This window comes from Microcebus murinus, chromosome 11 (assembly GCF_040939455.1).
Source record: "Microcebus murinus isolate Inina chromosome 11, M.murinus_Inina_mat1.0, whole genome shotgun sequence".
Classification (NCBI taxonomy): Eukaryota; Metazoa; Chordata; class Mammalia; order Primates; family Cheirogaleidae; genus Microcebus; species Microcebus murinus.
The window spans coordinates 102,126,774-102,153,423 of record NC_134114.1 but is presented as its reverse complement, the minus strand read 5'-3'; the positions used below and the strand labels follow the sequence as shown (position 1 = coordinate 102,153,423).

The 26,650-nt window shown below is 63.0% G+C and overlaps 7 pseudogenes; all 7 read right to left on the bottom strand.

The window, feature by feature from the left end:
* Positions 1–2,715: 2,715 nt before the first annotated feature.
* On the bottom strand, positions 2,716–2,834 carry LOC142874017 (uncharacterized; annotated as a pseudogene).
* Positions 2,835–6,601: 3,767 nt separating this feature from the next.
* LOC142874016 (uncharacterized) lies at positions 6,602–6,720 on the bottom strand (annotated as a pseudogene).
* Positions 6,721–10,489: 3,769 nt separating this feature from the next.
* LOC142874015 (uncharacterized) lies at positions 10,490–10,608 on the bottom strand (annotated as a pseudogene).
* Positions 10,609–14,369: 3,761 nt separating this feature from the next.
* On the bottom strand, positions 14,370–14,488 carry LOC142874014 (uncharacterized; annotated as a pseudogene).
* Positions 14,489–18,247: 3,759 nt separating this feature from the next.
* Positions 18,248–18,366, bottom strand: LOC142874012 (uncharacterized; annotated as a pseudogene).
* Positions 18,367–22,135: 3,769 nt separating this feature from the next.
* Positions 22,136–22,254, bottom strand: LOC142874011 (uncharacterized; annotated as a pseudogene).
* Positions 22,255–26,023: 3,769 nt separating this feature from the next.
* On the bottom strand, positions 26,024–26,142 carry LOC142874010 (uncharacterized; annotated as a pseudogene).
* Positions 26,143–26,650: the final 508 nt, after the last annotated feature.

The window sequence follows — 26,650 nt, the reverse complement described above, 5'->3', positions numbered from 1 at the left end:
TGCGCTCGGGTGTGTGTGGCGGCGCGATTCACAAGCAGCTCTAGACGTTAAACCAAGGAGAAGCCAGGGAGTTCCCAACGCCCCAGGTGTCCTCAGCCCACAACTGGCTGCTGTGGGAATGCGAAGCCCGGCTCCTTGTCTCAGAGCGGGGTTCCCAGGAGGATCAGGCTGAAGCTGGGACTCGGCCTCAAAGTGTCCCCTCGCATGGCCACCCCCTTCCCCTTCCTGCTCCTCTACTCCTGGTGCCCCTCCATCCAGGGGCCAGACCTTAAAGAGTCACCGCAAGAGAATCCTGGTCCCAAAGGAGCCTTCTGGGGGACCGGTGCTGAGAGAGGTTGTGGGCATGGCCCGCTGGGGCTCTGCCCGACCCAGGGCTGAGAGATGCCACCTCCCAGCTCTGGGTCCCTGCAGGAAGTGTTGGCAAGCACAGGGCCGGTCCTCCAAAGGCCCAGGTGCAGGGAGCCCAGGCCAAGCAGCCTGTGGAAGAAGCCACTTGCCGTGCCACCCCGGGAACAGGACTGCAGGCCCCGGCCCTTCCCACCTCCTCCTCCTCCTCCTCCTCCTCCCCCCCCGCCCCCCCCCCACAGGGCACAGGGCTCAGAGACACCTCAGACTCTTGCTACCCAAAGTGCAAAGGGCATCAGTTGCTCCTCCAACCCCCCCGCCCAGCAGACCACGTTGTCCAGCCAGCCCCCGGGCCTCCCTGGGGTGCCCAGCACAAAAGTGCAGACACCCACCGGACCCTCAATCTCAGTTTTCGGATGTTTTTGCCACTCTAAGGACCCGCAGGCCAGCTGGGCCTTCGGGCAGGACAGAGAGCCCCGGAATCCGACGTGGAGAGCTGCGTGTACGTCCCCATCAGGAGGCGGTCCCCACCTCCGCGGCTCTCCCCTTGCGGGGAGCGGCAGCCCAGCGGGCAGCCGCAGGGCCTCAGGGAAGACACCAGGCTGGGCCCCCGCGGCACAGCGGGGGGCACGTCCCCCGCACTCAGGCGACTTAGGGACGGCTGCTGGAGACTGCTGCGGCCACCCTGCTGCCGGGTTTCTGGTGGGCTTCCTGGAAGCAGCGTCCACACCAAGCCCTTGGAAGGCCCAGGCGACGGAGGAGCCGGTCAGGCAGGGGCCCAGGACGGTGAGAGGCCGGGCGGGCGGGAAGGAGCATGTCAGGCAGGGGCAGAGGACGGTGACAGGCCGGGCGGGGAGGAGCCGGTCAGGCGGGGGCCCAGGACAGTGACGGGCCTGGCCGGGGAGGAGTGCGTCAGGCAGGGGCAGAGGAGACGGGCTGGGTAAGGGTTAGGGTGACAGTTAGGGCACAATTCACAATCGCAAAGACGTGGAAGCGACCCGAGTGCCCATCCATCCAGGAGTGCATCAATAAAATGTGGCGCGTGGACACCACGGAGTGCCATTCGGCTGTGAGGAGCAGCGGTGAGAGGGCGCCTCTCGTGTTCTCCTGGCCAGAGCTGGAACCCGTTCCAGTAGGCCAGGTATCCCAAGAATGGACACACGAGCACCACGTGAGCGCGCTCACCAGCAAATTGGTACGAACGGATGGACGCCTAAGTGGACAGAGAGGAATCACCTTCATCGGGTGGGTGTCGGGCGGGTGGGGGGAGGGGAGGGCCATACACATCCATTAGGCATGGGGTGGGTGCGCACCGACTGGGGGATGGGCGCACTTGAAGCTCTGACCCGAGGGGGGAGGCTTGGAGAGGGCAAGGCACCCGACCTTAACATTGGTACCCCCACAATACGCTGGAACAACATGAGAGGTATATGAATAAGAACACAGGGGGGGCCGGGCGCGGTGGCTCACGCCTGTAATCCTAGCTCTCTGGGAGGCCGAGGCGGGCGGATTGCTCCAGGTCAGGAGTTCGAAACCAGCCTGAGCAAGAGCGAGACCCCGTCTCTACTAAAAATAGAAAGAAATTAATTGGCCAACTAATATATATAGAAAAACACAGCCGGGCGTGGTGGTGCATGCCTGTAGTCCCAACTACTCGGGAGGCTGAGGCAGCAGGATTGCTTGAGCCCGGAGATTGAGGTTGCTGTGAGCTAGGCTGACGCCATGGCACTCACTCTAGCCTGGGCAGCAAAACGAGACTCTGTCTCAAAAAAAAAAAAAAAAAAAAAGAACGCAGGGGGGAGGGGGGCACGGGCGTCACATGTCACCTGAATACTTGTACTCCCATCATCTGCTTGAAGAGAGAGAGAAAAGAAAATGCAATCATAGAGGTAAGAGACACTTTTTAAAAATAATGAATCCGAAGAGAAAAGTAAAAGGAGGCCTGTGGAGCAGGTCTGGGTGTGACTCCGGATCCCCCAACATCAGGTGCCACCACCAAAGATTCCTGCGTGTAGCCCATAGAACCCCAAAAGCAACGGGACGAGTTCTGGTCACATACTCCCTCAAAATGACATCCTGGCCTTCTTCTGGAACTCCCTCCCCTCTCAGACTCTCAAGGTTTCCTCCAGCGTGTCGGTTCCCACAGAGCAGACCTTTGGTCTGAGACCTGACAGTCCAGATGCCACGCATCCTGCCGCGTGGCGGCGGTGTCGCGGCTTGGGACAAGAGGAGGCCCCACGGTGCGGGCTGGGGCGCCAGGCACCGCGCGGGCGCTGAGGGTGGGGGTGACCCCCACCCCGGGCCGCCGCCGCGCTCCCAGAAAGGGGACAGAACAAGAGGCAAAAAAAAAAAAAAAAAAAAAAAAGCAGCAGCCTGTGGCACCCGGTATTCCCAGGCGGTCTCCCATCCAAGTACTAACCGGGCCCGACCCTGCTTAGCTTCCCAGACCAGACGAGATCGGGGGCGTTCAGGGTGGTGTGGCCCTAGACGGCGGCGGAGGGCGCCCCTGCCCCGCTCAAGAAGCCGAGCCTCTCTGGGCTTCCCCGCCGCCGCCTCCCGCGCCGGGCCGGGCCGGTTGAGTTCGCCGGCCGGGTCCCGCGGGCTCCCAGGGACGGGGGTGATGGGCGGGGCGGGGCGGGGCGGGGGGCTGTCTCTCTCTACACACACACACACACTCACACTCACTCACACTCACACAAGATGCGCCTCCACGGCTGGACTCGCCAAGGTGGAGCCCTCCCAGCCCCCCTCGTCTCCTCGCCAGGCCTCCTTCACCTACCCGCTGCCCACCCCCAGCGCGTCGCTGCCTGCCGCTGACTGCGCACGCGCGGGACGCTCGCCCTTTGACCCCAGCCAGGGGCCGCCCTCCCCCACAACCCCTTTCAGCTGCGCCCCCCCCTCGCCCTGTGGGTGGGCTGCCGCCTATTCCCCCGGGCCAGGGCTGGGGCACAGCCAGTGTATGGGGCGTCTCTCTCTGGGGATGTGTCCCATGGGTGGGGTGGGGTGGCGTGGTTTGGGGGGCGCTGAAGAAATCAGTCCCCTCCATCTCCTACCTCTGGAAAACGCCCAAGCCCGTGGAGAACTGCCGGCACCGCTTCGTGGGGGCCGGGACCCTCCTCCGTGTCCTCCTGTGGCCCAGTCCAAGGGGCCTGGGCCTGGCCGGGGCTGCATTGGACCCCGACCACCCTGGCGTGTGGACTCGCTAAAAATCGGCCATTAGATATTGGATTCCAGCTTCCTGGAGGTCATTTCACTAATGAGTGCACCGGAAAGAGTTTCCTAATCCATCTGTGAGGGTGGCAACTGAAAGAGAATTTGAAAGCTGACAGAATAGGCGAGGGAAGGCATAGGAGATTTCCACACCCAGCAAGGAAGACTTTCCCGAAATGGAAGAAAGAAACGAGCAAACAGAGACACCGGTAGCCCGCCCGGAAAAGAGTCTGCCCCTTAGAGAAAGCACCCTGACCAGGTTCACCCGTGGGTGGGTGGCGAGCTAGCGGCGTTCAGAAGAGCGAGGCCCGCAGTCTGTGCGGAAGACACCTGCGCTCGGGTGTGTGTGGCGGCGCGATTCACAAGCAGCTCTAGACGTTAAACCAAGGAGAAGCCAGGGAGTTCCCAACGCCCCAGGTGTCCTCAGCCCACAACTGGCTGCTGTGGGAATGCGAAGCCCGGCTCCTTGTCTCAGAGCGGGGTTCCCAGGAGGATCAGGCTGAAGCTGGGACTCGGCCTCAAAGTGTCCCCTCGCATGGCCACCCCCTTCCCCTTCCTGCTCCTCTACTCCTGGTGCCCCTCCATCCAGGGGCCAGACCTTAAAGAGTCACCGCAAGAGAATCCTGGTCCCAAAGGAGCCTTCTGGGGGACCGGTGCTGAGAGAGGTTGTGGGCATGGCCCGCTGGGGCTCTGCCCGACCCAGGGCTGAGAGATGCCACCTCCCAGCTCTGGGTCCCTGCAGGAAGTGTTGGCAAGCACAGGGCCGGTCCTCCAAAGGCCCAGGTGCAGGGAGCCCAGGCCAAGCAGCCTGTGGAAGAAGCCACTTGCCGTGCCACCCCGGGAACAGGACTGCAGGCCCCGGCCCTTCCCACCTCCTCCTCCTCCTCCTCCTCCTCCCCCCCCGCCCCCCCCCCACAGGGCACAGGGCTCAGAGACACCTCAGACTCTTGCTACCCAAAGTGCAAAGGGCATCAGTTGCTCCTCCAACCCCCCCGCCCAGCAGACCACGTTGTCCAGCCAGCCCCCGGGCCTCCCTGGGGTGCCCAGCACAAAAGTGCAGACACCCACCGGACCCTCAATCTCAGTTTTCGGATGTTTTTGCCACTCTAAGGACCCGCAGGCCAGCTGGGCCTTCGGGCAGGACAGAGAGCCCCGGAATCCGACGTGGAGAGCTGCGTGTACGTCCCCATCAGGAGGCGGTCCCCACCTCCGCGGCTCTCCCCTTGCGGGGAGCGGCAGCCCAGCGGGCAGCCGCAGGGCCTCAGGGAAGACACCAGGCTGGGCCCCCGCGGCACAGCGGGGGGCACGTCCCCCGCACTCAGGCGACTTAGGGACGGCTGCTGGAGACTGCTGCGGCCACCCTGCTGCCGGGTTTCTGGTGGGCTTCCTGGAAGCAGCGTCCACACCAAGCCCTTGGAAGGCCCAGGCGACGGAGGAGCCGGTCAGGCAGGGGCCCAGGACGGTGAGAGGCCGGGCGGGCGGGAAGGAGCATGTCAGGCAGGGGCAGAGGACGGTGACAGGCCGGGCGGGGAGGAGCCGGTCAGGCGGGGGCCCAGGACAGTGACGGGCCTGGCCGGGGAGGAGTGCGTCAGGCAGGGGCAGAGGAGACGGGCTGGGTAAGGGTTAGGGTGACAGTTAGGGCACAATTCACAATCGCAAAGACGTGGAAGCGACCCGAGTGCCCATCCATCCAGGAGTGCATCAATAAAATGTGGCGCGTGGACACCACGGAGTGCCATTCGGCTGTGAGGAGCAGCGGTGAGAGGGCGCCTCTCGTGTTCTCCTGGCCAGAGCTGGAACCCGTTCCAGTAGGCCAGGTATCCCAAGAATGGACACACGAGCACCACGTGAGCGCGCTCACCAGCAAATTGGTACGAACGGATGGACGCCTAAGTGGACAGAGAGGAATCACCTTCATCGGGTGGGTGTCGGGCGGGTGGGGGGAGGGGAGGGCCATACACATCCATTAGGCATGGGGTGGGTGCGCACCGACTGGGGGATGGGCGCACTTGAAGCTCTGACCCGAGGGGGGAGGCTTGGAGAGGGCAAGGCACCCGACCTTAACATTGGTACCCCCACAATACGCTGGAACAACATGAGAGGTATATGAATAAGAACACAGGGGGGGCCGGGCGCGGTGGCTCACGCCTGTAATCCTAGCTCTCTGGGAGGCCGAGGCGGGCGGATTGCTCCAGGTCAGGAGTTCGAAACCAGCCTGAGCAAGAGCGAGACCCCGTCTCTACTAAAAATAGAAAGAAATTAATTGGCCAACTAATATATATAGAAAAACACAGCCGGGCGTGGTGGTGCATGCCTGTAGTCCCAACTACTCGGGAGGCTGAGGCAGCAGGATTGCTTGAGCCCGGAGATTGAGGTTGCTGTGAGCTAGGCTGACGCCATGGCACTCACTCTAGCCTGGGCAGCAAAACGAGACTCTGTCTCAAAAAAAAAAAAAAAAAAAAAGAACGCAGGGGGGAGGGGGGCACGGGCGTCACATGTCACCTGAATACTTGTACTCCCATCATCTGCTTGAAGAGAGAGAGAAAAGAAAATGCAATCATAGAGGTAAGAGACACTTTTTAAAAATAATGAATCCGAAGAGAAAAGTAAAAGGAGGCCTGTGGAGCAGGTCTGGGTGTGACTCCGGATCCCCCAACATCAGGTGCCACCACCAAAGATTCCTGCGTGTAGCCCATAGAACCCCAAAAGCAACGGGACGAGTTCTGGTCACATACTCCCTCAAAATGACATCCTGGCCTTCTTCTGGAACTCCCTCCCCTCTCAGACTCTCAAGGTTTCCTCCAGCGTGTCGGTTCCCACAGAGCAGACCTTTGGTCTGAGACCTGACAGTCCAGATGCCACGCATCCTGCCGCGTGGCGGCGGTGTCGCGGCTTGGGACAAGAGGAGGCCCCACGGTGCGGGCTGGGGCGCCAGGCACCGCGCGGGCGCTGAGGGTGGGGGTGACCCCCACCCCGGGCCGCCGCCGCGCTCCCAGAAAGGGGACAGAACAAGAGGCAAAAAAAAAAAAAAAAAAAAAAAAGCAGCAGCCTGTGGCACCCGGTATTCCCAGGCGGTCTCCCATCCAAGTACTAACCGGGCCCGACCCTGCTTAGCTTCCCAGACCAGACGAGATCGGGGGCGTTCAGGGTGGTGTGGCCCTAGACGGCGGCGGAGGGCGCCCCTGCCCCGCTCAAGAAGCCGAGCCTCTCTGGGCTTCCCCGCCGCCGCCTCCCGCGCCGGGCCGGGCCGGTTGAGTTCGCCGGCCGGGTCCCGCGGGCTCCCAGGGACGGGGGTGATGGGCGGGGCGGGGCGGGGCGGGGGGCTGTCTCTCTCTACACACACACACACACTCACACTCACTCACACTCACACAAGATGCGCCTCCACGGCTGGACTCGCCAAGGTGGAGCCCTCCCAGCCCCCCTCGTCTCCTCGCCAGGCCTCCTTCACCTACCCGCTGCCCACCCCCAGCGCGTCGCTGCCTGCCGCTGACTGCGCACGCGCGGGACGCTCGCCCTTTGACCCCAGCCAGGGGCCGCCCTCCCCCACAACCCCTTTCAGCTGCGCCCCCCCCTCGCCCTGTGGGTGGGCTGCCGCCTATTCCCCCGGGCCAGGGCTGGGGCACAGCCAGTGTATGGGGCGTCTCTCTCTGGGGATGTGTCCCATGGGTGGGGTGGGGTGGCGTGGTTTGGGGGGCGCTGAAGAAATCAGTCCCCTCCATCTCCTACCTCTGGAAAACGCCCAAGCCCGTGGAGAACTGCCGGCACCGCTTCGTGGGGGCCGGGACCCTCCTCCGTGTCCTCCTGTGGCCCAGTCCAAGGGGCCTGGGCCTGGCCGGGGCTGCATTGGACCCCGACCACCCTGGCGTGTGGACTCGCTAAAAATCGGCCATTAGATATTGGATTCCAGCTTCCTGGAGGTCATTTCACTAATGAGTGCACCGGAAAGAGTTTCCTAATCCATCTGTGAGGGTGGCAACTGAAAGAGAATTTGAAAGCTGACAGAATAGGCGAGGGAAGGCATAGGAGATTTCCACACCCAGCAAGGAAGACTTTCCCGAAATGGAAGAAAGAAACGAGCAAACAGAGACACCGGTAGCCCGCCCGGAAAAGAGTCTGCCCCTTAGAGAAAGCACCCTGACCAGGTTCACCCGTGGGTGGGTGGCGAGCTAGCGGCGTTCAGAAGAGCGAGGCCCGCAGTCTGTGCGGAAGACACCTGCGCTCGGGTGTGTGTGGCGGCGCGATTCACAAGCAGCTCTAGACGTTAAACCAAGGAGAAGCCAGGGAGTTCCCAACGCCCCAGGTGTCCTCAGCCCACAACTGGCTGCTGTGGGAATGCGAAGCCCGGCTCCTTGTCTCAGAGCGGGGTTCCCAGGAGGATCAGGCTGAAGCTGGGACTCGGCCTCAAAGTGTCCCCTCGCATGGCCACCCCCTTCCCCTTCCTGCTCCTCTACTCCTGGTGCCCCTCCATCCAGGGGCCAGACCTTAAAGAGTCACCGCAAGAGAATCCTGGTCCCAAAGGAGCCTTCTGGGGGACCGGTGCTGAGAGAGGTTGTGGGCATGGCCCGCTGGGGCTCTGCCCGACCCAGGGCTGAGAGATGCCACCTCCCAGCTCTGGGTCCCTGCAGGAAGTGTTGGCAAGCACAGGGCCGGTCCTCCAAAGGCCCAGGTGCAGGGAGCCCAGGCCAAGCAGCCTGTGGAAGAAGCCACTTGCCGTGCCACCCCGGGAACAGGACTGCAGGCCCCGGCCCTTCCCACCTCCTCCTCCTCCTCCTCCTCCTCCCCCCCCGCCCCCCCCCCCACAGGGCACAGGGCTCAGAGACACCTCAGACTCTTGCTACCCAAAGTGCAAAGGGCATCAGTTGCTCCTCCAACCCCCCCGCCCAGCAGACCACGTTGTCCAGCCAGCCCCCGGGCCTCCCTGGGGTGCCCAGCACAAAAGTGCAGACACCCACCGGACCCTCAATCTCAGTTTTCGGATGTTTTTGCCACTCTAAGGACCCGCAGGCCAGCTGGGCCTTCGGGCAGGACAGAGAGCCCCGGAATCCGACGTGGAGAGCTGCGTGTACGTCCCCATCAGGAGGCGGTCCCCACCTCCGCGGCTCTCCCCTTGCGGGGAGCGGCAGCCCAGCGGGCAGCCGCAGGGCCTCAGGGAAGACACCAGGCTGGGCCCCCGCGGCACAGCGGGGGGCACGTCCCCCGCACTCAGGCGACTTAGGGACGGCTGCTGGAGACTGCTGCGGCCACCCTGCTGCCGGGTTTCTGGTGGGCTTCCTGGAAGCAGCGTCCACACCAAGCCCTTGGAAGGCCCAGGCGACGGAGGAGCCGGTCAGGCAGGGGCCCAGGACGGTGAGAGGCCGGGCGGGCGGGAAGGAGCATGTCAGGCAGGGGCAGAGGACGGTGACAGGCCGGGCGGGGAGGAGCCGGTCAGGCGGGGGCCCAGGACAGTGACGGGCCTGGCCGGGGAGGAGTGCGTCAGGCAGGGGCAGAGGAGACGGGCTGGGTAAGGGTTAGGGTGACAGTTAGGGCACAATTCACAATCGCAAAGACGTGGAAGCGACCCGAGTGCCCATCCATCCAGGAGTGCATCAATAAAATGTGGCGCGTGGACACCACGGAGTGCCATTCGGCTGTGAGGAGCAGCGGTGAGAGGGCGCCTCTCGTGTTCTCCTGGCCAGAGCTGGAACCCGTTCCAGTAGGCCAGGTATCCCAAGAATGGACACACGAGCACCACGTGAGCGCGCTCACCAGCAAATTGGTACGAACGGATGGACGCCTAAGTGGACAGAGAGGAATCACCTTCATCGGGTGGGTGTCGGGCGGGTGGGGGGAGGGGAGGGCCATACACATCCATTAGGCATGGGGTGGGTGCGCACCGACTGGGGGATGGGCGCACTTGAAGCTCTGACCCGAGGGGGGAGGCTTGGAGAGGGCAAGGCACCCGACCTTAACATTGGTACCCCCACAATACGCTGGAACAACATGAGAGGTATATGAATAAGAACACAGGGGGGGCCGGGCGCGGTGGCTCACGCCTGTAATCCTAGCTCTCTGGGAGGCCGAGGCGGGCGGATTGCTCCAGGTCAGGAGTTCGAAACCAGCCTGAGCAAGAGCGAGACCCCGTCTCTACTAAAAATAGAAAGAAATTAATTGGCCAACTAATATATATAGAAAAACACAGCCGGGCGTGGTGGTGCATGCCTGTAGTCCCAACTACTCGGGAGGCTGAGGCAGCAGGATTGCTTGAGCCCGGAGATTGAGGTTGCTGTGAGCTAGGCTGACGCCATGGCACTCACTCTAGCCTGGGCAGCAAAACGAGACTCTGTCTCAAAAAAAAAAAAAAAAAAAAAGAACGCAGGGGGGAGGGGGGCACGGGCGTCACATGTCACCTGAATACTTGTACTCCCATCATCTGCTTGAAGAGAGAGAGAAAAGAAAATGCAATCATAGAGGTAAGAGACACTTTTTAAAAATAATGAATCCGAAGAGAAAAGTAAAAGGAGGCCTGTGGAGCAGGTCTGGGTGTGACTCCGGATCCCCCAACATCAGGTGCCACCACCAAAGATTCCTGCGTGTAGCCCATAGAACCCCAAAAGCAACGGGACGAGTTCTGGTCACATACTCCCTCAAAATGACATCCTGGCCTTCTTCTGGAACTCCCTCCCCTCTCAGACTCTCAAGGTTTCCTCCAGCGTGTCGGTTCCCACAGAGCAGACCTTTGGTCTGAGACCTGACAGTCCAGATGCCACGCATCCTGCCGCGTGGCGGCGGTGTCGCGGCTTGGGACAAGAGGAGGCCCCACGGTGCGGGCTGGGGCGCCAGGCACCGCGCGGGCGCTGAGGGTGGGGGTGACCCCCACCCCGGGCCGCCGCCGCGCTCCCAGAAAGGGGACAGAACAAGAGGCAAAAAAAAAAAAAAAAAAAAAAAAAGCAGCAGCCTGTGGCACCCGGTATTCCCAGGCGGTCTCCCATCCAAGTACTAACCGGGCCCGACCCTGCTTAGCTTCCCAGACCAGACGAGATCGGGGGCGTTCAGGGTGGTGTGGCCCTAGACGGCGGCGGAGGGCGCCCCTGCCCCGCTCAAGAAGCCGAGCCTCTCTGGGCTTCCCCGCCGCCGCCTCCCGCGCCGGGCCGGGCCGGTTGAGTTCGCCGGCCGGGTCCCGCGGGCTCCCAGGGACGGGGGTGATGGGCGGGGCGGGGCGGGGCGGGGGGCTGTCTCTCTCTACACACACACACACACTCACACTCACTCACACTCACACAAGATGCGCCTCCACGGCTGGACTCGCCAAGGTGGAGCCCTCCCAGCCCCCCTCGTCTCCTCGCCAGGCCTCCTTCACCTACCCGCTGCCCACCCCCAGCGCGTCGCTGCCTGCCGCTGACTGCGCACGCGCGGGACGCTCGCCCTTTGACCCCAGCCAGGGGCCGCCCTCCCCCACAACCCCTTTCAGCTGCGCCCCCCCCTCGCCCTGTGGGTGGGCTGCCGCCTATTCCCCCGGGCCAGGGCTGGGGCACAGCCAGTGTATGGGGCGTCTCTCTCTGGGGATGTGTCCCATGGGTGGGGTGGGGTGGCGTGGTTTGGGGGGCGCTGAAGAAATCAGTCCCCTCCATCTCCTACCTCTGGAAAACGCCCAAGCCCGTGGAGAACTGCCGGCACCGCTTCGTGGGGGCCGGGACCCTCCTCCGTGTCCTCCTGTGGCCCAGTCCAAGGGGCCTGGGCCTGGCCGGGGCTGCATTGGACCCCGACCACCCTGGCGTGTGGACTCGCTAAAAATCGGCCATTAGATATTGGATTCCAGCTTCCTGGAGGTCAACTAATGAGTGCACCGGAGTTTCCTAATCCATCTGTGAGGGTGGCAACTGAAAGAGAATTTGAAAGCTGACAGAATAGGCGAGGGAAGGCATAGGAGATTTCCACACCCAGCAAGGAAGACTTTCCCGAAATGGAAGAAAGAAACGAGCAAACAGAGACACCGGTAGCCCGCCCGGAAAAGAGTCTGCCCCTTAGAGAAAGCACCCTGACCAGGTTCACCCGTGGGTGGGTGGCGAGCTAGCGGCGTTCAGAAGAGCGAGGCCCGCAGTCTGTGCGGAAGACACCTGCGCTCGGGTGTGTGTGGCGGCGCGATTCACAAGCAGCTCTAGACGTTAAACCAAGGAGAAGCCAGGGAGTTCCCAACGCCCCAGGTGTCCTCAGCCCACAACTGGCTGCTGTGGGAATGCGAAGCCCGGCTCCTTGTCTCAGAGCGGGGTTCCCAGGAGGATCAGGCTGAAGCTGGGACTCGGCCTCAAAGTGTCCCCTCGCATGGCCACCCCCTTCCCCTTCCTGCTCCTCTACTCCTGGTGCCCCTCCATCCAGGGGCCAGACCTTAAAGAGTCACCGCAAGAGAATCCTGGTCCCAAAGGAGCCTTCTGGGGGACCGGTGCTGAGAGAGGTTGTGGGCATGGCCCGCTGGGGCTCTGCCCGACCCAGGGCTGAGAGATGCCACCTCCCAGCTCTGGGTCCCTGCAGGAAGTGTTGGCAAGCACAGGGCCGGTCCTCCAAAGGCCCAGGTGCAGGGAGCCCAGGCCAAGCAGCCTGTGGAAGAAGCCACTTGCCGTGCCACCCCGGGAACAGGACTGCAGGCCCCGGCCCTTCCCACCTCCTCCTCCTCCTCCTCCTCCTCCTCCCCCCCCGCCCCCCCCCACAGGGCACAGGGCTCAGAGACACCTCAGACTCTTGCTACCCAAAGTGCAAAGGGCATCAGTTGCTCCTCCAACCCCCCCGCCCAGCAGACCACGTTGTCCAGCCAGCCCCCGGGCCTCCCTGGGGTGCCCAGCACAAAAGTGCAGACACCCACCGGACCCTCAATCTCAGTTTTCGGATGTTTTTGCCACTCTAAGGACCCGCAGGCCAGCTGGGCCTTCGGGCAGGACAGAGAGCCCCGGAATCCGACGTGGAGAGCTGCGTGTACGTCCCCATCAGGAGGCGGTCCCCACCTCCGCGGCTCTCCCCTTGCGGGGAGCGGCAGCCCAGCCGGCAGCCGCAGGGCCTCAGGGAAGACACCAGGCTGGGCCCCCGCGGCACAGCGGGGGGCACGTCCCCCGCACTCAGGCGACTTAGGGACGGCTGCTGGAGACTGCTGCGGCCACCCTGCTGCCGGGTTTCTGGTGGGCTTCCTGGAAGCAGCGTCCACACCAAGCCCTTGGAAGGCCCAGGCGACGGAGGAGCCGGTCAGGCAGGGGCCCAGGACGGTGAGAGGCCGGGCGGGCGGGAAGGAGCATGTCAGGCAGGGGCAGAGGACGGTGACAGGCCGGGCGGGGAGGAGCCGGTCAGGCGGGGGCCCAGGACAGTGACGGGCCTGGCCGGGGAGGAGTGCGTCAGGCAGGGGCAGAGGAGACGGGCTGGGTAAGGGTTAGGGTGACAGTTAGGGCACAATTCACAATCGCAAAGACGTGGAAGCGACCCGAGTGCCCATCCATCCAGGAGTGCATCAATAAAATGTGGCGCGTGGACACCACGGAGTGCCATTCGGCTGTGAGGAGCAGCGGTGAGAGGGCGCCTCTCGTGTTCTCCTGGCCAGAGCTGGAACCCGTTCCAGTAGGCCAGGTATCCCAAGAATGGACACACGAGCACCACGTGAGCGCGCTCACCAGCAAATTGGTACGAACGGATGGACGCCTAAGTGGACAGAGAGGAATCACCTTCATCGGGTGGGTGTCGGGCGGGTGGGGGGAGGGGAGGGCCATACACATCCATTAGGCATGGGGTGGGTGCGCACCGACTGGGGGATGGGCGCACTTGAAGCTCTGACCCGAGGGGGGAGGCTTGGAGAGGGCAAGGCACCCGACCTTAACATTGGTACCCCCACAATACGCTGGAACAACATGAGAGGTATATGAATAAGAACACAGGGGGGGCCGGGCGCGGTGGCTCACGCCTGTAATCCTAGCTCTCTGGGAGGCCGAGGCGGGCGGATTGCTCCAGGTCAGGAGTTCGAAACCAGCCTGAGCAAGAGCGAGACCCCGTCTCTACTAAAAATAGAAAGAAATTAATTGGCCAACTAATATATATAGAAAAACACAGCCGGGCGTGGTGGTGCATGCCTGTAGTCCCAACTACTCGGGAGGCTGAGGCAGCAGGATTGCTTGAGCCCGGAGATTGAGGTTGCTGTGAGCTAGGCTGACGCCATGGCACTCACTCTAGCCTGGGCAGCAAAACGAGACTCTGTCTCAAAAAAAAAAAAAAAAAAAAGAACGCAGGGGGGAGGGGGGCACGGGCGTCACATGTCACCTGAATACTTGTACTCCCATCATCTGCTTGAAGAGAGAGAGAAAAGAAAATGCAATCATAGAGGTAAGAGACACTTTTTAAAAATAATGAATCCGAAGAGAAAAGTAAAAGGAGGCCTGTGGAGCAGGTCTGGGTGTGACTCCGGATCCCCCAACATCAGGTGCCACCACCAAAGATTCCTGCGTGTAGCCCATAGAACCCCAAAAGCAACGGGACGAGTTCTGGTCACATACTCCCTCAAAATGACATCCTGGCCTTCTTCTGGAACTCCCTCCCCTCTCAGACTCTCAAGGTTTCCTCCAGCGTGTCGGTTCCCACAGAGCAGACCTTTGGTCTGAGACCTGACAGTCCAGATGCCACGCATCCTGCCGCGTGGCGGCGGTGTCGCGGCTTGGGACAAGAGGAGGCCCCACGGTGCGGGCTGGGGCGCCAGGCACCGCGCGGGCGCTGAGGGTGGGGGTGACCCCCACCCCGGGCCGCCGCCGCGCTCCCAGAAAGGGGACAGAACAAGAGGCAAAAAAAAAAAAAAAAAAAAAAAAAGCAGCAGCCTGTGGCACCCGGTATTCCCAGGCGGTCTCCCATCCAAGTACTAACCGGGCCCGACCCTGCTTAGCTTCCCAGACCAGACGAGATCGGGGGCGTTCAGGGTGGTGTGGCCCTAGACGGCGGCGGAGGGCGCCCCTGCCCCGCTCAAGAAGCCGAGCCTCTCTGGGCTTCCCCGCCGCCGCCTCCCGCGCCGGGCCGGGCCGGTTGAGTTCGCCGGCCGGGTCCCGCGGGCTCCCAGGGACGGGGGTGATGGGCGGGGCGGGGCGGGGCGGGGGGCTGTCTCTCTCTACACACACACACACACTCACACTCACACAAGATGCGCCTCCACGGCTGGACTCGCCAAGGTGGAGCCCTCCCAGCCCCCCTCGTCTCCTCGCCAGGCCTCCTTCACCTACCCGCTGCCCACCCCCAGCGCGTCGCTGCCTGCCGCTGACTGCGCACGCGCGGGACGCTCGCCCTTTGACCCCAGCCAGGGGCCGCCCTCCCCCACAACCCCTTTCAGCTGCGCCCCCCCCTCGCCCTGTGGGTGGGCTGCCGCCTATTCCCCCGGGCCAGGGCTGGGGCACAGCCAGTGTATGGGGCGTCTCTCTCTGGGGATGTGTCCCATGGGTGGGGTGGGGTGGCGTGGTTTGGGGGGCGCTGAAGAAATCAGTCCCCTCCATCTCCTACCTCTGGAAAACGCCCAAGCCCGTGGAGAACTGCCGGCACCGCTTCGTGGGGGCCGGGACCCTCCTCCGTGTCCTCCTGTGGCCCAGTCCAAGGGGCCTGGGCCTGGCCGGGGCTGCATTGGACCCCGACCACCCTGGCGTGTGGACTCGCTAAAAATCGGCCATTAGATATTGGATTCCAGCTTCCTGGAGGTCATTTCACTAATGAGTGCACCGGAAAGAGTTTCCTAATCCATCTGTGAGGGTGGCAACTGAAAGAGAATTTTAAAGCTGACAGAATAGGCGAGGGAAGGCATAGGAGATTTCCACACCCAGCAAGGAAGACTTTCCCGAATGGAAGAAAGAAACGAGCAAACAGAGACACCGGTAGCCCGCCCGGAAAAGAGTCTGCCCCTTAGAGAAAGCCACCCTGACCAGGTTCACCCGTGGGTGGGTGGCGAGCTAGCGGCGTTCAGAAGAGCGAGGCCCGCAGTCTGTGCGGAAGACACCTGCGCTCGGGTGTGTGTGTGGCGGCGCGATTCACAAGCAGCTCTAGACGTAAACCAAGGAGAAGCCAGGGAGTTCCCAACGCCCCAGGTGTCCTCAGCCCACAACTGGCTGCTGTGGGAATGCGAAGCCCGGCTCCTTGTCTCAGAGCGGGGTTCCCAGGAGGATCAGGCTGAAGCTGGGACTCGGCCTCAAAGTGTCCCTCGCATGGCCACCCCCTTCCCCTTCCTGCTCCTCTACTCCTGGTGCCCCTCCATCCAGGGGCCAGACCTTAAAGAGTCACCGCAAGAGAATCCTGGTCCCAAAGGAGCCTTCTGGGGGACCGGTGCTGAGAGAGGTTGTGGGCATGGCCCGCTGGGGCTCTGCCCGACCCAGGGCTGAGAGATGCCACCTCCCAGCTCTGGGTCCCTGCAGGAAGTGTTGGCAAGCACAGGGCCGGTCCTCCAAAGGCCCAGGTGCAGGGAGCCCAGGCCAAGCAGCCTGTGGAAGAAGCCACTGCCGTGCCACCCCGGAACAGGACTGCAGGCCCCGGCCCTTCCCACCTCCTCCTCCTCCTCCTCCTCCTCCTCCCCCCCGCCCCCCCCCACAGGGCACAGGGCTCAAGAGACACCTCAGACTCTTGCTACCCTAAGTGCAAAGGGCATCAGTTGCTCCTCCAACCCCCCCCGCCCAGCAGACCACGTTGTCCAGCCAGCCCCCGGGCCTCCCTGGGGTGCCCAGCCACAAAAGTGCAGACACCCACCGGACCCTCAATCTCAGTTTTCGGATGTTTTTGCCACTCTAAGGACCCGCAGGCCAGCTGGGCCTTCGGGCAGGACAGAGAGCCCCGGAATCCGACGTGGAGAGCTGCGTGTACGTCCCCATCAGGAGGCGGTCCCCACCTCCGCGCTCTCCCCTTGCGGGGAGCGGCAGCCCAGCCGGCAGCCGCAGGGCCTCAGGGAAGACACCAGGCTGGGCCCCCGCGGGCACAGCGGGGGCACGTCCCCCGCACTCAGGCGACTTAGGGACGGCTGCTGGAGACTGCTGCGGCCACCCTGCTGCCGGGTTTCTGGTGGGCTTCCTGGAAGCAGCGTCCACACCAAGCCCTTGGAAGGCCCAGGCGACGGAGGAGCCGGTCAGGCAGGGGCCCAGGACGGTGAGAGGCCGGGCGGGCGGGAAGGAGCATGTCAGGCAGGGGCAGAGGACGGTGACAGGCCGGGCGGGGAGGAGCCGGTCAGGCGGGTGCCCAGGACAGTGACGGGCCTGGCCGGGGAGGAGTGCGTCAGGCAGGGGCAGAGGAGACGGGCTGGGTAAAGGGTTAGGGTGACAGTTAGGGCACAATTCACAATCGCAAAGACGTGGAAGCGACCCGAGTGCCCATCCATCCAGGAGTGCATCAATAAAATGTGGCGCGTGGACACCACGGAGTGCCATTCGGCTGTGAGGAGCAGCGGTGAGAGGGCGCCTCTCGTGTTCTCCTGGCCAGAGCTGGAACCCGTTCCAGTAGGCCAGGTATCCCAAGAATGGACACACGAGCACCACGTGAGCGCGCTCACCAGCAAATTGGTACGAACGGATGGACGCCTAAGTGGACAGAGAGGAATCACCTTCATCGGGTGGGTGTCGGGCGGGTGGGGGGAGGGGAGGGCCATACACATCCATTAGGCATGGGGTGGGTGCGCACCGACTGGGGGATGGGCGCACTTGAAGCTCTGACCCGAGGGGGGAGGCTTGGAGAGGGCAAGGCACCCGACCTTAACATTGGTACCCCCACAATACGCTGGAACAACATGAGAGGTATATGAATAAGAACACAGGGGGGGCCGGGCGCGGTGGCTCACGCCTGTAATCCTAGCTCTCTGGGAGGCCGAGGCGGGCGGATTGCTCCAGGTCAGGAGTTCGAAACCAGCCTGAGCAAGAGCGAGACCCCGTCTCTACTAAAAATAGAAAGAAATTAATTGGCCAACTAATATATATAGAAAAACACAGCCGGGCGTGGTGGTGCATGCCTGTAGTCCCAACTACTCGGGAGGCTGAGGCAGCAGGATTGCTTGAGCCCGGAGATTGAGGTTGCTGTGAGCTAGGCTGACGCCATGGCACTCACTCTAGCCTGGGCAGCAAAACGAGACTCTGTCTCAAAAAAAAAAAAAAAAAAAAAGAACGCAGGGGGGAGGGGGGCACGGGCGTCACATGTCACCTGAATACTTGTACTCCCATCATCTGCTTGAAGAGAGAGAGAAAAGAAAATGCAATCATAGAGGTAAGAGACACTTTTTAAAAATAATGAATCCGAAGAGAAAAGTAAAAGGAGGCCTGTGGAGCAGGTCTGGGTGTGACTCCGGATCCCCCAACATCAGGTGCCACCACCAAAGATTCCTGCGTGTAGCCCATAGAACCCCAAAAGCAACGGGACGAGTTCTGGTCACATACTCCCTCAAAATGACATCCTGGCCTTCTTCTGGAACTCCCTCCCCTCTCAGACTCTCAAGGTTTCCTCCAGCGTGTCGGTTCCCACAGAGCAGACCTTTGGTCTGAGACCTGACAGTCCAGATGCCACGCATCCTGCCGCGTGGCGGCGGTGTCGCGGCTTGGGACAAGAGGAGGCCCCACGGTGCGGGCTGGGGCGCCAGGCACCGCGCGGGCGCTGAGGGTGGGGGTGACCCCCACCCCGGGCCGCCGCCGCGCTCCCAGAAAGGGGACAGAACAAGAGGCAAAAAAAAAAAAAAAAAAAAAAAAGCAGCAGCCTGTGGCACCCGGTATTCCCAGGCGGTCTCCCATCCAAGTACTAACCGGGCCCGACCCTGCTTAGCTTCCCAGACCAGACGAGATCGGGGGCGTTCAGGGTGGTGTGGCCCTAGACGGCGGCGGAGGGCGCCCCTGCCCCGCTCAAGAAGCCGAGCCTCTCTGGGCTTCCCCGCCGCCGCCTCCCGCGCCGGGCCGGGCCGGTTGAGTTCGCCGGCCGGGTCCCGCGGGCTCCCAGGGACGGGGGTGATGGGCGGGGCGGGGCGGGGCGGGGGGCTGTCTCTCTCTACACACACACACACACTCACACTCACTCACACTCACACAAGATGCGCCTCCACGGCTGGACTCGCCAAGGTGGAGCCCTCCCAGCCCCCCTCGTCTCCTCGCCAGGCCTCCTTCACCTACCCGCTGCCCACCCCCAGCGCGTCGCTGCCTGCCGCTGACTGCGCACGCGCGGGACGCTCGCCCTTTGACCCCAGCCAGGGGCCGCCCTCCCCCACAACCCCTTTCAGCTGCGCCCCCCCCTCGCCCTGTGGGTGGGCTGCCGCCTATTCCCCCGGGCCAGGGCTGGGGCACAGCCAGTGTATGGGGCGTCTCTCTCTGGGGATGTGTCCCATGGGTGGGGTGGGGTGGCGTGGTTTGGGGGGCGCTGAAGAAATCAGTCCCCTCCATCTCCTACCTCTGGAAAACGCCCAAGCCCGTGGAGAACTGCCGGCACCGCTTCGTGGGGGCCGGGACCCTCCTCCGTGTCCTCCTGTGGCCCAGTCCAAGGGGCCTGGGCCTGGCCGGGGCTGCATTGGACCCCGACCACCCTGGCGTGTGGACTCGCTAAAAATCGGCCATTAGATATTGGATTCCAGCTTCCTGGAGGTCATTTCACTAATGAGTGCACCGGAAAGAGTTTCCTAATCCATCTGTGAGGGTGGCAACTGAAAGAGAATTTGAAAGCTGACAGAATAGGCGAGGGAAGGCATAGGAGATTTCCACACCCAGCAAGGAAGACTTTCCCGAAATGGAAGAAAGAAACGAGCAAACAGAGACACCGGTAGCCCGCCCGGAAAAGAGTCTGCCCCTTAGAGAAAGCACCCTGACCAGGTTCACCCGTGGGTGGGTGGCGAGCTAGCGGCGTTCAGAAGAGCGAGGCCCGCAGTCTGTGCGGAAGACACCTGCGCTCGGGTGTGTGTGGCGGCGCGATTCACAAGCAGCTCTAGACGTTAAACCAAGGAGAAGCCAGGGAGTTCCCAACGCCCCAGGTGTCCTCAGCCCACAACTGGCTGCTGTGGGAATGCGAAGCCCGGCTCCTTGTCTCAGAGCGGGGTTCCCAGGAGGATCAGGCTGAAGCTGGGACTCGGCCTCAAAGTGTCCCCTCGCATGGCCACCCCCTTCCCCTTCCTGCTCCTCTACTCCTGGTGCCCCTCCATCCAGGGGCCAGACCTTAAAGAGTCACCGCAAGAGAATCCTGGTCCCAAAGGAGCCTTCTGGGGGACCGGTGCTGAGAGAGGTTGTGGGCATGGCCCGCTGGGGCTCTGCCCGACCCAGGGCTGAGAGATGCCACCTCCCAGCTCTGGGTCCCTGCAGGAAGTGTTGGCAAGCACAGGGCCGGTCCTCCAAAGGCCCAGGTGCAGGGAGCCCAGGCCAAGCAGCCTGTGGAAGAAGCCACTTGCCGTGCCACCCCGGGAACAGGACTGCAGGCCCCGGCCCTTCCCACCTCCTCCTCCTCCTCCTCCTCCTCCTCCCCCCCCGCCCCCCCCCACAGGGCACAGGGCTCAGAGACACCTCAGACTCTTGCTACCCAAAGTGCAAAGGGCATCAGTTGCTCCTCCAACCCCCCCGCCCAGCAGACCACGTTGTCCAGCCAGCCCCCGGGCCTCCCTGGGGTGCCCAGCACAAAAGTGCAGACACCCACCGGACCCTCAATCTCAGTTTTCGGATGTTTTTGCCACTCTAAGGACCCGCAGGCCAGCTGGGCCTTCGGGCAGGACAGAGAGCCCCGGAATCCGACGTGGAGAGCTGCGTGTACGTCCCCATCAGGAGGCGGTCCCCACCTCCGCGGCTCTCCCCTTGCGGGGAGCGGCAGCCCAGCCGGCAGCCGCAGGGCCTCAGGGAAGACACCAGGCTGGGCCCCCGCGGCACAGCGGGGGGCACGTCCCCCGCACTCAGGCGACTTAGGGACGGCTGCTGGAGACTGCTGCGGCCACCCTGCTGCCGGGTTTCTGGTGGGCTTCCTGGAAGCAGCGTCCACACCAAGCCCTTGGAAGGCCCAGGCGACGGAGGAGCCGGTCAGGCAGGGGCCCAGGACGGTGAGAGGCCGGGCGGGCGGGAAGGAGCATGTCAGGCAGGGGCAGAGGACGGTGACAGGCCGGGCGGGGAGGAGCCGGTCAGGCGGGGGCCCAGGACAGTGACGGGCCTGGCCGGGGAGGAGTGCGTCAGGCAGGGGCAGAGGAGACGGGCTGGGTAAGGGTTAGGGTGACAGTTAGGGCACAATTCACAATCGCAAAGACGTGGAAGCGACCCGAGTGCCCATCCATCCAGGAGTGCATCAATAAAATGTGGCGCGTGGACACCACGGAGTGCCATTCGGCTGTGAGGAGCAGCGGTGAGAGGGCGCCTCTCGTGTTCTCCTGGCCAGAGCTGGAACCCGTTCCAGTAGGCCAGGTATCCCAAGAATGGACACACGAGCACCACGTGAGCGCGCTCACCAGCAAATTGGTACGAACGGATGGACGCCTAAGTGGACAGAGAGGAATCACCTTCATCGGGTGGGTGTCGGGCGGGTGGGGGGAGGGGAGGGCCATACACATCCATTAGGCATGGGGTGGGTGCGCACCGACTGGGGGATGGGCGCACTTGAAGCTCTGACCCGAGGGGGGAGGCTTGGAGAGGGCAAGGCACCCGACCTTAACATTGGTACCCCCACAATACGCTGGAACAACATGAGAGGTATATGAATAAGAACACAGGGGGGGCCGGGCGCGGTGGCTCACGCCTGTAATCCTAGCTCTCTGGGAGGCCGAGGCGGGCGGATTGCTCCAGGTCAGGAGTTCGAAACCAGCCTGAGCAAGAGCGAGACCCCGTCTCTACTAAAAATAGAAAGAAATTAATTGGCCAACTAATATATATAGAAAAACACAGCCGGGCGTGGTGGTGCATGCCTGTAGTCCCAACTACTCGGGAGGCTGAGGCAGCAGGATTGCTTGAGCCCGGAGATTGAGGTTGCTGTGAGCTAGGCTGACGCCATGGCACTCACTCTAGCCTGGGCAGCAAAACGAGACTCTGTCTCAAAAAAAAAAAAAAAAAAAAGAACGCAGGGGGGAGGGGGGCACGGGCGTCACATGTCACCTGAATACTTGTACTCCCATCATCTGCTTGAAGAGAGAGAGAAAAGAAAATGCAATCATAGAGGTAAGAGACACTTTTTAAAAATAATGAATCCGAAGAGAAAAGTAAAAGGAGGCCTGTGGAGCAGGTCTGGGTGTGACTCCGGATCCCCCAACATCAGGTGCCACCACCAAAGATTCCTGCGTGTAGCCCATAGAACCCCAAAAGCAACGGGACGAGTTCTGGTCACATACTCCCTCAAAATGACATCCTGGCCTTCTTCTGGAACTCCCTCCCCTCTCAGACTCTCAAGGTTTCCTCCAGCGTGTCGGTTCCCACAGAGCAGACCTTTGGTCTGAGACCTGACAGTCCAGATGCCACGCATCCTGCCGCGTGGCGGCGGTGTCGCGGCTTGGGACAAGAGGAGGCCCCACGGTGCGGGCTGGGGCGCCAGGCACCGCGCGGGCGCTGAGGGTGGGGGTGACCCCCACCCCGGGCCGCCGCCGCGCTCCCAGAAAGGGGACAGAACAAGAGGCAAAAAAAAAAAAAAAAAAAAAAAAAGCAGCAGCCTGTGGCACCCGGTATTCCCAGGCGGTCTCCCATCCAAGTACTAACCGGGCCCGACCCTGCTTAGCTTCCCAGACCAGACGAGATCGGGGGCGTTCAGGGTGGTGTGGCCCTAGACGGCGGCGGAGGGCGCCCCTGCCCCGCTCAAGAAGCCGAGCCTCTCTGGGCTTCCCCGCCGCCGCCTCCCGCGCCGGGCCGGGCCGGTTGAGTTCGCCGGCCGGGTCCCGCGGGCTCCCAGGGACGGGGGTGATGGGCGGGGCGGGGCGGGGCGGGGGGCTGTCTCTCTCTACACACACACACACACTCACACTCACTCACACTCACACAAGATGCGCCTCCACGGCTGGACTCGCCAAGGTGGAGCCCTCCCAGCCCCCCTCGTCTCCTCGCCAGGCCTCCTTCACCTACCCGCTGCCCACCCCCAGCGCGTCGCTGCCTGCCGCTGACTGCGCACGCGCGGGACGCTCGCCCTTTGACCCCAGCCAGGGGCCGCCCTCCCCCACAACCCCTTTCAGCTGCGCCCCCCCCTCGCCCTGTGGGTGGGCTGCCGCCTATTCCCCCGGGCCAGGGCTGGGGCACAGCCAGTGTATGGGGCGTCTCTCTCTGGGGATGTGTCCCATGGGTGGGGTGGGGTGGCGTGGTTTGGGGGGCGCTGAAGAAATCAGTCCCCTCCATCTCCTACCTCTGGAAAACGCCCAAGCCCGTGGAGAACTGCCGGCACCGCTTCGTGGGGGCCGGGACCCTCCTCCGTGTCCTCCTGTGGCCCAGTCCAAGGGGCCTGGGCCTGGCCGGGGCTGCATTGGACCCCGACCACCCTGGCGTGTGGACTCGCTAAAAATCGGCCATTAGATATTGGATTCCAGCTTCCTGGAGGTCATTTCACTAATGAGTGCACCGGAAAGAGTTTCCTAATCCATCTGTGAGGGTGGCAACTGAAAGAGAATTTTAAAGCTGACAGAATAGGCGAGGGAAGGCATAGGAGATTTCCACACCCAGCAAGGAAGACTTTCCCGAAATGGAAGAAAGAAACGAGCAAACAGAGACACCGGTAGCCCGCCCGGAAAAGAGTCTGCCCCTTAGAGAAAGCACCCTGACCAGGTTCACCCGTGGGTGGGTGGCGAGCTAGCGGCGTTCAGAAGAGCGAGGCCCGCAGTCTGTGCGGAAGACACCTGCGCTCGGGTGTGTGTGGCGGCGCGATTCACAAGCAGCTCTAGACGTTAAACCAAGGAGAAGCCAGGGAGTTCCCAACGCCCCAGGTGTCCTCAGCCCACAACTGGCTGCTGTGGGAATGCGAAGCCCGGCTCCTTGTCTCAGAGCGGGGTTCCCAGGAGGATCAGGCTGAAGCTGGGACTCGGCCTCAAAGTGTCCCCTCGCATGGCCACCCCCTTCCCCTTCCTGCTCCTCTACTCCTGGTGCCCCTCCATCCAGGGGCCAGACCTTAAAGAGTCACCGCAAGAGAATCCTGGTCCCAAAGGAGCCTTCTGGGGGACCGGTGCTGAGAGAGGTTGTGGGCATGGCCCGCTGGGGCTCTGCCCGACCCAGGGCTGAGAGATGCCACCTCCCAGCTCTGGGTCCCTGCAGGAAGTGTTGGCAAGCACAGGGCCGGTCCTCCAAAGGCCCAGGTGCAGGGAGCCCAGGCCAAGCAGCCTGTGGAAGAAGCCACTTGCCGTGCCACCCCGGGAACAGGACTGCAGGCCCCGGCCCTTCCCACCTCCTCCTCCTCCTCCTCCTCCTCCTCCCCCCCCGCCCCCCCCCACAGGGCACAGGGCTCAGAGACACCTCAGACTCTTGCTACCCAAAGTGCAAAGGGCATCAGTTGCTCCTCCAACCCCCCCGCCCAGCAGACCACGTTGTCCAGCCAGCCCCCGGGCCTCCCTGGGGTGCCCAGCACAAAAGTGCAGACACCCACCGGACCCTCAATCTCAGTTTTCGGATGTTTTTGCCACTCTAAGGACCCGCAGGCCAGCTGGGCCTTCGGGCAGGACAGAGAGCCCCGGAATCCGACGTGGAGAGCTGCGTGTACGTCCCCATCAGGAGGCGGTCCCCACCTCCGCGGCTCTCCCCTTGCGGGGAGCGGCAGCCCAGCCGGCAGCCGCAGGGCCTCAGGGAAGACACCAGGCTGGGCCCCCGCGGCACAGCGGGGGGCACGTCCCCCGCACTCAGGCGACTTAGGGACGGCTGCTGGAGACTGCTGCGGCCACCCTGCTGCCGGGTTTCTGGTGGGCTTCCTGGAAGCAGCGTCCACACCAAGCCCTTGGAAGGCCCAGGCGACGGAGGAGCCGGTCAGGCAGGGGCCCAGGACGGTGAGAGGCCGGGCGGGCGGGAAGGAGCATGTCAGGCAGGGGCAGAGGACGGTGACAGGCCGGGCGGGGAGGAGCCGGTCAGGCGGGGGCCCAGGACAGTGACGGGCCTGGCCGGGGAGGAGTGCGTCAGGCAGGGGCAGAGGAGACGGGCTGGGTAAGGGTTAGGGTGACAGTTAGGGCACAATTCACAATCGCAAAGACGTGGAAGCGACCCGAGTGCCCATCCATCCAGGAGTGCATCAATAAAATGTGGCGCGTGGACACCACGGAGTGCCATTCGGCTGTGAGGAGCAGCGGTGAGAGGGCGCCTCTCGTGTTCTCCTGGCCAGAGCTGGAACCCGTTCCAGTAGGCCAGGTATCCCAAGAATGGACACACGAGCACCACGTGAGCGCGCTCACCAGCAAATTGGTACGAACGGATGGACGCCTAAGTGGACAGAGAGGAATCACCTTCATCGGGTGGGTGTCGGGCGGGTGGGGGGAGGGGAGGGCCATACACATCCATTAGGCATGGGGTGGGTGCGCACCGACTGGGGGATGGGCGCACTTGAAGCTCTGACCCGAGGGGGGAGGCTTGGAGAGGGCAAGGCACCCGACCTTAACATTGGTACCCCCACAATACGCTGGAACAACATGAGAGGTATATGAATAAGAACACAGGGGGGGCCGGGCGCGGTGGCTCACGCCTGTAATCCTAGCTCTCTGGGAGGCCGAGGCGGGCGGATTGCTCCAGGTCAGGAGTTCGAAACCAGCCTGAGCAAGAGCGAGACCCCGTCTCTACTAAAAATAGAAAGAAATTAATTGGCCAACTAATATATATAGAAAAACACAGCCGGGCGTGGTGGTGCATGCCTGTAGTCCCAACTACTCGGGAGGCTGAGGCAGCAGGATTGCTTGAGCCCGGAGATTGAGGTTGCTGTGAGCTAGGCTGACGCCATGGCACTCACTCTAGCCTGGGCAGCAAAACGAGACTCTGTCTCAAAAAAAAAAAAAAAAAAAAGAACGCAGGGGGGAGGGGGGCACGGGCGTCACATGTCACCTGAATACTTGTACTCCCATCATCTGCTTGAAGAGAGAGAGAAAAGAAAATGCAATCATAGAGGTAAGAGACACTTTTTAAAAATAATGAATCCGAAGAGAAAAGTAAAAGGAGGCCTGTGGAGCAGGTCTGGGTGTGACTCCGGATCCCCCAACATCAGGTGCCACCACCAAAGATTCCTGCGTGTAGCCCATAGAACCCCAAAAGCAACGGGACGAGTTCTGGTCACATACTCCCTCAAAATGACATCCTGGCCTTCTTCAGGAACTCCCTCCCCTCTCAGACTCTCAAGGTTTCCTCCAGCGTGTCGGTTCCCACAGAGCAGACCTTTGGTCTGAGACCTGACAGTCCAGATGCCACGCATCCTGCCGCGTGGCGGCGGTGTCGCGGCTTGGGACAAGAGGAGGCCCCACGGTGCGGGCTGGGGCGCCAGGCACCGCGCGGGCGCTGAGGGTGGGGGTGACCCCCACCCCGGGCCGCCGCCGCGCTCCCAGAAAGGGGACAGAACAAGAGGCAAAAAAAAAAAAAAAAAAAAAAAAAGCAGCAGCCTGTGGCACCCGGTATTCCCAGGCGGTCTCCCATCCAAGTACTAACCGGGCCCGACCCTGCTTAGCTTCCCAGACCAGACGAGATCGGGGGCGTTCAGGGTGGTGTGGCCCTAGACGGCGGCGGAGGGCGCCCCTGCCCCGCTCAAGAAGCCGAGCCTCTCTGGGCTTCCCCGCCGCCGCCTCCCGCGCCGGGCCGGGCCGGTTGAGTTCGCCGGCCGGGTCCCGCGGGCTCCCAGGGACGGGGGTGATGGGCGGGGCGGGGCGGGGCGGGGGGCTGTCTCTCTCTACACACACACACACACTCACACTCACACAAGATGCGCCTCCACGGCTGGACTCGCCAAGGTGGAGCCCTCCCAGCCCCCCTCGTCTCCTCGCCAGGCCTCCTTCACCTACCCGCTGCCCACCCCCAGCGCGTCGCTGCCTGCCGCTGACTGCGCACGCGCGGGACGCTCGCCCTTTGACCCCAGCCAGGGGCCGCCCTCCCCCACAACCCCTTTCAGCTGCGCCCCCCCCTCGCCCTGTGGGTGGGCTGCCGCCTATTCCCCCGGGCCAGGGCTGGGGCACAGCCAGTGTATGGGGCGTCTCTCTCTGGGGATGTGTCCCATGGGTGGGGTGGGGTGG